The sequence below is a fragment of the Arachis ipaensis genome, chromosome B7 (genome assembly GCF_059453495.1).
Source record: "Arachis ipaensis isolate K30076 ecotype BB chromosome B7, ASM5945349v1, whole genome shotgun sequence".
Taxonomy (NCBI): Eukaryota; Viridiplantae; Streptophyta; class Magnoliopsida; order Fabales; family Fabaceae; genus Arachis; species Arachis ipaensis.
This window is the reverse complement of record NC_142442.1, coordinates 41,879,300-41,886,261: the sequence shown is the minus strand read 5'-3', so window position 1 is coordinate 41,886,261 and position 6,962 is coordinate 41,879,300.

The following is a 6,962-nucleotide window of genomic DNA, read 5'->3' as shown; positions in this document are numbered from 1 at the left end:
ACCATTCAACAAGTCGGGATCTTAATGGTTCAAGAGTTCTATGTCAATGCATGGATCACTAAGAACCATGATCAAAGTGTGAACCTGAACCCAAATAATTGGCTCACAATGGTTCCGGAGAACTACTTGGATTTTAGTCCGGAAAATGTGAGGTTAGCATTCAACTTGCCAATGATGCAAGGAGATCCTCACCCTTTCACTAGAAGGGTCAACTTTGATCAAAGGTTGGACCAAGTCCTTAGGGAAATTTGTGTGGAAGGCGCTCAATGGAAGAGAGATGCAAGAGGCAAGCCGGTTCAACTAAGAAGGCTTGACCTCAAACCCGTGTCTAGGGGATGATTGGAGTTTATCCAATGCTCTATAATTCCTACTAGCAACCGATCTGAAGTTACTATAGACCGGGCTATCATGATCCATAGTATCATGAATGGAGAGGAAGTAGAAGTTCATGAGATCATATCCTTAGAACTTTACAAGGTGGCGGACAAGTCTTCCACTTTGGCAAGGTTAGCCTTCCCTCATCTCATTTGTCACCTATGCAATTCAGCTGGAATTGCCATAGAGGAAGACATCCTCATTGAAGAGGACAAGCCCATCATTAAGAAAAGGATGAAGCAAACAAGAGAGCCCACTCATGGACCTCAACAAGAGCATGAGAAAATTCCTCATCATGAAATCCCTAAGATACCTCAAGGGATGTACTTTCCTCCATAACACTATTGGGAGCAAATCAACACCTCCTTAGGAGAATTGAGTTCCAACATGGGACAACTAAGGGTGGAGCACCAAGAGCATTCCATCCTCCTCCATGAAATTAGAGAAGACTAAAGAGCCATGAGGGAGGAGCAATAAAGGCAAGGAAGAGACATTGAGGAGCTCAAGCACTCCACAAGATCTTCAAGAGGAAGAACTAGCCGCCATCACTAAGGTGGACCCGTTCTTTAATTTCCTTGTTCTTATTTTTTCTGTTTTTTGAATTATATGCCTTATGCTTTATCTATATTTGTGTCTTTATTACATGATCATTAGTGTTTAGTGTCTATGTCTTAAAGCTATGAATGTCCTATGAATCCATCACCTTTCTTAAATGAAAAATGTTTTTAATTACAAAAGAACAAGAAGTACATGATTTCAAATTCTATCTTGAAATTAGTTTAATTATTTTGATGTGGTGGCAATACCTTTTGTTTTCTGAATGAATGCTTGAACAGTGCATATTTTTGAATTTGTTGTTTATGAATATTAAAATTGTTGGCTCTTGAAAGAATAATGAAAAAGGAGAAATGTTATTGATAATCTGAAAAATCATAAAATTGATTCTTGAAGCAAGAAAAAGCAGTGAATAGACAAAGCTTGCGAAAAAAAATAATGAAAAAAAAGTGGTGAAAAAAAGAGAGAAAGAAAAAGAAAAAGCAAGTAGAAAAAGCCAATAGCCCTTTAAACCAAAAGGCAAGGGTAATAAAAAGGATCCAAGGCTTTGAGCATTAATGGATAGGAGGGCCCACAGGAATAAAATCCTGGCCTAAGTGGCTAAACCAAGCTGTCCCTAACCATGTGCTTGTGGCGTGAAGGTGTCAAGTGAAAAGCTTGAGACTGAGCGGTTAAATTCGTGGTCCAAAGCAAAAAGAGCGTGCTTAAGAGCTCTGGACACCTCTAATTGGGGACTCTAGCAAAGCTGAGTCACAATCTGAAAAGGTTCACCCAGTTATGTGTCTATGACATTTATGTATCCGGTGGTAATACTGGAAAACAAAATGCTTAGGGTCACGGCCAAGACTCATAAAGTAGCTGTGTTCAAGAATCAACATACTGAAATAGGAGAATCAATAACACTATCTGAATTCTGAGTTCCTATAGATGCCAATCATTCTGAACTTCAAAGGATAAAGTGAGATGCCAAAACTGTTCAGAGGCAAAAAGGCTACAAGCCCCGCTCATCTAATTGGAACTAAGTTCATTGATAAGTTTGGAATTCATTGTATATTCTCTTCTTTTTATCCTATTTTCTTTTTAGTTGCTTGGGGACAAGCAACGATTTAAGTTTGGTGTTGTGATGAGCGGATAATTTATACCCTTTTTGGCATTATTTTTACATAGTTTTTAGTATGTTTTAGTTACTTTTTATTATATTTTTATTAGTTTTTATTCAAAAATCACATTTCTAGACTTTACTATGAGTGTGTGTTTTTCTATTATTTCAGGTATTTTCTGGATTAAATTGAGGGACCTGAGCAAAAATCTTATTTAGAGGCTGAAAAAGGACTGCAGATGCTGTTGGATTCTGACCTCCCTGCACTCGAAGTAAATTTTATGGAGCTACAGAAGCCTAATTGGCGCGATCTCAATTGCGTGAGAAATTAGACATCATGGGCTTTCCAGAAATATATAATATTCCATACTTTTCTCGAGATTTGATGGCCCAAACTGGCGTTCAAAGTCAGCCTAAACATCTTGGCGTAAAACGCCCAAAATGGCACCAGAATTGGAGTTAAACGGCCAAACTGGCACCAAAGCTGGCGTTTAACTCCAGGAAAAGCCTAAGCACGAAAAAGCTTAAATTCACAGCCCAAGCACACACCAAGTGGGCCCCGGAAGTGGATTTTTGCACTATCTGCACTTAGTTACTCATTTTCTGTAAACCCTAGTTACTAGTTTAGTATAAAAACTACTTTTAGAGATTTATTTTACATCTTTGGACGTTTAGTCCTTAGACTTTTACCATTGTACACGTTTGGAGGCTGGCCTCACGGCCATTCCGAGACCTTTTTCACTTATGTATTTTCTACGGTGGAGTTTCTACACCCCATAGATTAAGGTGTGGAGCTCTACTGTTCTTTATGAATTAATGCAATTAATACTGTTTTTCTATTCAATTCACGCCTACTTCTTCTCCAAGATATACTCTCGTACTTAATTCAGTTAAGTCAGAATGAAGGGGTGACCCGTGGCAATCACCCAATCTTTGTTACTCGCTTAGCCAAGGTCGCGTGCCTGACAACCACAAAGTGATCTACATGATGTTCAACGTATTCATTGGACGACAGCTGTAGTATATTCTCTTGGGTTTCTAATCTAAGATTAGAACCTTCATGGGGCTAGAATTATTGGCAGCCATTCTTGGGATCCGGAAAGTCTAAACCTTGTCTGTGGTATTCCGAGTAGGATCCGGGATCCGAAAAGTCTAAACCTTGTCTGTGGTATTCCGAGTAGGATCTTGGAAGGGATGACTGTGACGAGCTTCAAACCTGCGAATGTGGGGCACAAGTGACAGTGTGCAAAAGGACAATGGTCCTATTCCGACGCTAGCGGGAACCGACAGATGATTAGCCGTGCGGTGACAGCGCATATGGATTTTTTTTTCATCCGAGAGGATCATACAGCTTGCCATGGAAGGAGGTAACGCATGGTTGGAAGAAGGTAGTAGGAAAGCAGAAGTTCAGAAGCAACAAAGCATCTCCAGACGCTTATCTGAAATTCCTACCAATGAATTACATAAGTATCTCTATCTTATTTTATATTTTAATTATCCAAACCTCATAACCAATTGAATCTGCCTGACTGAGATTTACAAGGATGACCATAGCTTGCTTCAAGCCGACAATCTCGTGGGATTGACCCTTACTCACGTAAGGTTTATTACTTGGACGACCCAGTGCACTTGCTGGTTAGTTGTGCGGAGTTGTGAAAAAGAGTCGAGATTACATTCGTGCGTACCAAGTTTTTGGCGCCGTTTTAGAGATCACAATTTCGTGCACCAGCAGCACTAGATTTGGGCTCCAAACCATGCTGCCCTAGTCCAAGGATAGAGTAGCAATGCATGCTCAGTGGTCTCTGGTTCCTGCAAACAAATAGGACACATAGGGGTGTTAGTTAGTCGTTTATTAAAAAGATTTCAAAAAACAAGTAATTTGTTATGCAAAGCTAGCCATAAAAATGTTCTGATTTTTTGAGGAACTCTTAATTTCCAAATCCCCTGCCACAAATACTTAAAGTCATCACTGGTAGATGAGTTATTATTGCTACCCAAGCTGCCTTCATTCCTAGAAACATGATATCCTAACTTGATAGTGTAAACGCGATCCGTTCTGAAAGGCCAGCTAAACATATCCTCCCTTCCAAAAAGACTTATTGGGGTTCTAATGATTTTATCAACCGAAGCTCCATCAAAATACATCTTTAACTTATTCATATTCCACCCCCCATAACCCTCAACAATCAGATCCTTCACAAACTTAATATCATTATTTCTAACTACAAGATTGCTATCCATGTTCATTATCCACCTGTCTTTCTTGATCCTCACTCTCTTTCCATTCCCTATCAGCCATCTTCCACTTCTCAAAAGAAATTTCTTGCCATGAACAATACTCTTCCACATCCATGAGGCTGTCCTACCTGCTTTAACATCTTTGAAATGTTCCTTTGGAAAGTAAATAGCTTTTAGTACCTGAACCCATATTGCATTAGGATTTTTGAAAATTCTCCACGCTTGTTTTGCCAAATGCGCTATATTCTGACTATATAAATCCTTAAAACCAATCCCTCTATCCTTCTTACGGGCACATATCTTATCCCAACTCTTCCAATGGATACCTCTTTCCTTATCTGAAGACGCCCACTAAAATTTGGCTATTCTCTTACTGAGTCGTTGACAAAAATCTTTAGGAAAAAGAACCACATTTATGGCATAGGCAAGTACCGCTTGAATAATCAATTTGATGAGGACCTCCTTCCCAGATTGATTAAGGGGTTTTTGTTTCCAACCACTTAGCTTATCCACCACTCTGTCCTCAATCCAACTAAGAGCTCTATTCTTTGATCTTTTCCAGTGAGCCGGAAAGCCCAAGATACTTACCCGGTCTATCCCAAGCTGACAAACCCAAAATCTCTTCAATTTCTACTCTATACCTAATAGAGATCTGGTTTCCAAACGTGATCCCAGACTTGCCCAAGTTGATCCTCCGCCCTGAGACTTCGATGTACATGTTCAAAATAGTAATGAGCTGAAAAATTTTCTCCTCACTATCTTTTGAGAAAATTATACAATCATCTGCAAAAAGGTGTGAAATAGCCGGTGCAGTAGGGGAAATTTTAACTCCCAAAATTCTGCCCTCTTCTCTAACCTTATCCATAAGAATTATAAAAACCTCTGCCACCATGATAAAAAGGTATGGTGATAAGGGATCCCCTTGCCTAAGTCTCCTCTATGGCTCAACGGTAGTCGACAAAAATTCATTAATCTTAATCTTATAACTTACTTGTCTCACACACTTCATCAACAGCTTTATCTAATGCGGGTTGAACCCAAAGGCCCTTAGAATTGCTTCTAGGAACGACCACTCTAATCCATCATAAGCTTTATTCATATCAATCTTAATGGCTAAATTCCTAGAAGCATTCATCCCTTTTCTATTCAAAGCATGGAACATTTCCTGCACTACTACCAAATTATCTTGAATCAAGCGTCGTCTCACAAAAGCACTCTGAATGGGGGATATAATCTTATCTGTTATTTTCCTAAACCTAATAACCAACACCCTAGGGATAATTTTGTAAATAAAGTTGCAGCAACTAATCGGCCTAAGTTGATTAAGGGTTTCTGGATGATTAGTCTTAGGAAAATTCCCGTCATGAAAAAAACTCTTAACAACATCACAGACCTCTTTACCAATAAATGTCTAGTACTTTTGAAAGAAAAGACCATTTAGCCCGTCTGGTCCTGGTGCCTTGAGACTTCCTAAACTAAAAATAACCTCTTTAATTTCTTGATCAGTAACCTCCTCCATGAGCTACCGATTCATATCATCAGTCACTCTAACAGGAACATGGCATATGTGATGAGCGGATATTTTATACGCTTTTTGGGGATAATTTCATATAGTTTTGAGTATGTTTTAGTTAGTTTTTAGTTTATTTCCAGTAGTTTTTAGGAAAAATTCATGTTTCTGGACTTTACTATGAGTTGTGTGTTTTTCTGTAATTTCAGGTATTTTTCTGGCTGAAATTGAAGGAGCTGAGCAAAAATCTGATTCAGGCTGAAAAAGGACTGCTGATGCTGGTGGATTCTGATCTCCCTGCACTCAAAGTGGATTTTCTGGAGCTACAGAACTCGAAATGGCGTGCTTCCAATTGCGTTGGAAAGTAGACATCTAGGGCTTTCCAGCAATATATAATAGTCCATACTTTGCACAAGAATTGATGACGTAAACTGGCGTTCAATGCCAGCCTTCTGCCCAAATCTGGCGTCCAGCGCCAGAAAAGGATAAAAAACTGGAGTTGAACGCCCAAACTGGCACAAAAACTGGCGTTCAACTCCACAAATGGCCTCTGCACTTGAATTGCTTAAAGTCTCAGCCCCAGCACACACCAAGTGGGCTCCAGCACACCAAGTGGGCCCCAGAAGTGGATCTCTGCATCATCCATCATAGTCCACTCATATTTTGTAACCCTAGGCTACTGGTTTAGTATTTAAACAACTTTTAGAGACTTATTTTGTATCTCATGACATTTCAGATCTAAACTTTGTATTCTCTGACGGCATGAGTCTCTAAACCCCATTGTTGGGGGTGAGGAGCTCTGCTGTGTCTCAATGAATTAATGCAAGTATTTCTGTTTTCCATTCAAACACGCTTGTTCCTATCTAAGATGTTCATTCGCGCTTAACTGTGATGAAGGTGATGATCCGTGACATTCATCACCTTCCTCAAACCATGAACGCGTGCCTGACAACCACCTCCATTCTATATACGATTGAATGAGTATCTCTTAGATTCCTTAATCAGAATCTCCGTGGTATAAGCTAGAACTGATGGCAGCATTCATGAGAATCCGGAAAGTCTAAACCTTGTCTGTGGTATTCTGAGTAGGATTCAAGGATTGAATGACTGTGACGAGCTTCAAACTCCTGAAGGCTGGGCGTTAGTGACAGACGCAAAAGGATAGTAAATCCTATTCCAACCGGA